Here is a 3,132-nt window from a genome sequence, read left to right on the forward strand (position 1 = left end):
TACTTAGGAAATACCCAGCTAGGGAGGGGTTTTACACTGTTGTTTAAGATTTCATTAACAAATTGGTCTCCCTCAATGCACAATTTCACGTATAGATCGAAAAGAGCACAACTCTTATATGGGATTGCACAAGGGAAGAAAATCAACTTAGCCGCATTGGTTTTCACAAGTGTTAAGGTAGCTGCACAATGCACTCATTCTCTCTAGATTTTACCCTTTCCTTCCCTGATTTTCAAAATTATCTACACCTGCAAGCCCAAATTTTATGAAGTAGAGCCCTTACTGAAGATAAAGACTGTCACCAAGAAGTCTTTTCGTCAACCATCAAGGAACATTCCTTCCACCTCCTCGGGTGAACACTGTAGGACTAACACTTGGCAGTCCAAGGTTTTTGTTTCTATGCAGGACTTGGAGATTTCCATGGAGATTGTTCTCCAATATGTGAAGAAGAAGAGACTGAACCTACTGTTGATCAAAATGAGGTTCCTCATGTTGCTCATGTTATTCCTATTGTCCCTGCTAATCCTCCTACTCCTGTTGTGTCTGTTGAAGATCATGCAGATATCATTCAAGAAGAAGATGATGCTCATGAAGAGGAAGAAGAATCTGAAGATGCAGCTACTCAAGACAAGGCAAAACACTCTGAAGAGGAGGTTGTTTCTCATGTGCGCACTGAAGATGCTCCTTTTTCACCGGTCGAAGAGAAAACCTGTCCTGTCCAAAATGAATCCTCTTATGAAGCTGCTAAAACCACATCTGATGCTGCCCCTAATGTTGAAGTGGAGGATACTCATGTCACCATCACTGTTCCTCCCAAGAGAATTATCAAAAGGAAAGCTAATTGTACATTTGTACCCTCTCGAAAGTCTTCAAGACTTATGAACAAATAGGGGGAGTAAGCATTATGGAGGAGTGAATTTTATTTTGGAAACAAAAACTTTTTATTTTTTTACTATTGGTGAATTGTGAACTACTTTGCTATTATCTCTACATGTTGTTTTTGTTATTTTTTTGAACTTTTTAGTTATTTTACTTTGATGTTTTATTTGCTAACCTTATGTTCATACTTATGTTACTTTTATTTGTATGTTTGTTTCTTACAAATCTGTAGGTTTGATTGGTTGATTGAAACAGGTTTGCACTTAATCTCTTTTGTTATGTTCTTTGTTCATAAGTTTGATAAAGGGGGAGAATGTGGAATACTCATATTTGTCAAACTTATGAGTTGTGTGTGCACACTGGTTGCCAATCTTATGTTTTGGCTTGTTTCTTTTATCGTGTGTGTGCACATCAGTTCTGCGTGCACACTGGTTGCTAGACTTGTGTCTTGGCTTATTTCGTTTTGAGTGTGTGTGCACAACAGTTTGTGCTCACACTCTCGTTTCAGATATTTGCAACCCAGCACGAGTTGCATGTCTGATAAAGCAAAAAAGATATTGTTTATCTTTATCTCTTACTTTTTAGGACCTTTTTACATGTGTCATATTATCCTTAAGTGGTCCTAGGGAACAAAGTTTCTTTTTCCTGATTTGAACCAAAAGAAAGAATACTTTCCTTATTTGGACAAACATGGGTCAGCCCCTTGTTGGCTGGCGTGACACATATGGATTGAGCAAGAAACCTTACACTATATATCATCTCATCTTGCATCTTTAAATCTAACCTTTTGATATTTTATTTCATCGTACTCTGAAATTTCTTAGAGTATTCTTTCTCTTAAGGTTCATAGGTTCGTTTCCATTGTGTGCCAAAACCTCATCATATCATTCATTGACTTGATGGCTCTTGGAACGTGATTTCTTTGCTAATGCTGGTGCGTGACATCAGTGTTTGAAGCTCGATGGTTCACAAGCTGTTCTCGGGTGTGTTCCCAGTGTAAAGAAGGTCTAAAGAGTTGCTACACGTTAAGGATTCAAAGTGTGGTGCTAAGTGTAAGTTGAACAGAGAGTTCTTTTTACTGTATCTTAGATCAACTTTGAACATTATCTTGTAATGTGTTTTTAACTTAGTGGATTGCTTTGATCTGGACAAGGTCCCATGGATGTAGGCTAAAAGTGGATTTAGCCGAACCATGTATATGCTAGTGTGCTTTACATTTACAGTTTGTTATTATTTGTGACTCATTCTAACTTGACTTGCTTAATCAACTTGGTAATATTTCCGCTGCACTTAAAATGAGTAACCATACACTAAAGTGAGTTAACCAATAACTCTCTTCCCAACAAATTCAATTAGCGATTTCTTGCATATTAGCTAGGTCTAATTTGTTTATTTGGCATCACTCAACCAAAAACAAGAACTAGAAAACAAAAAATATAAGTAAATAAACTAATAGAGGGAAGGAAAAAACCATAAGAAACATGCAGACAGTACAAAAGTAAGGTAACCACTCATATTAAGCATACTATTCTAAATACCTTAGACTTAAAAGTTAATATTTATCTGAGTGAAGTGAAGAGCTTAGCAAGCTTTCATATTTTAGAAAATGGAGTCCAAAACAAGCTACATATGGACTATATACTTGAATCCAAAGCGGAGAGAACAATGGTTTTTGTATATATATAGAATTTGGGTCTACACATATCCAGTAGTATCTTGACTAGTCAATCTTTTGGGCTTTATTTTGTGAGAATTCTTAATGCCTTCTAAAACTTGAAGTTATTCAAAAGAACAAATAGAACAAGGAAAACAGCAATTGAAATAATAATTCTTATTCCCTTAAAAAAGCAAAAGAATTATCATCAATTAAATTGAGCATGACTAAATCTAGTCTCTGTGGCCGAAAAAATAAAAAAACAGTTCGTCAGCCATCGCAAGGTCTTGAATTTGCGATTTAGGTTGATTTCTCTCCTTCATTTTGGTTTATTTGAAAATGTATTTGTTTCTTTTCTAGTCTACCCAACCAAACTATTGTTTATCTATTTTTTCCCGTCAATATTGGTCAGTTTTTTTTTTTTTTTTTTTGCCCGGAGAATCGATAGAAGATAACAACGGCGGCCGATGTTGGTTCTTTAGGTTTAGATAAATGTTTTCTTCCAATTAGATCCTTAATTTGTGTTTTATTCCCTATTGGTCGTTAATTTTATCATTTAAATTTAAAATAATTTAATTCATGTCAGTTTCTCATAGTCA

The sequence above is a fragment of the Pistacia vera genome, unplaced genomic scaffold, assembly GCF_008641045.1.
Source record: "Pistacia vera cultivar Batoury unplaced genomic scaffold, PisVer_v2 Contig620, whole genome shotgun sequence".
NCBI classification, from domain to species: Eukaryota; Viridiplantae; Streptophyta; class Magnoliopsida; order Sapindales; family Anacardiaceae; genus Pistacia; species Pistacia vera.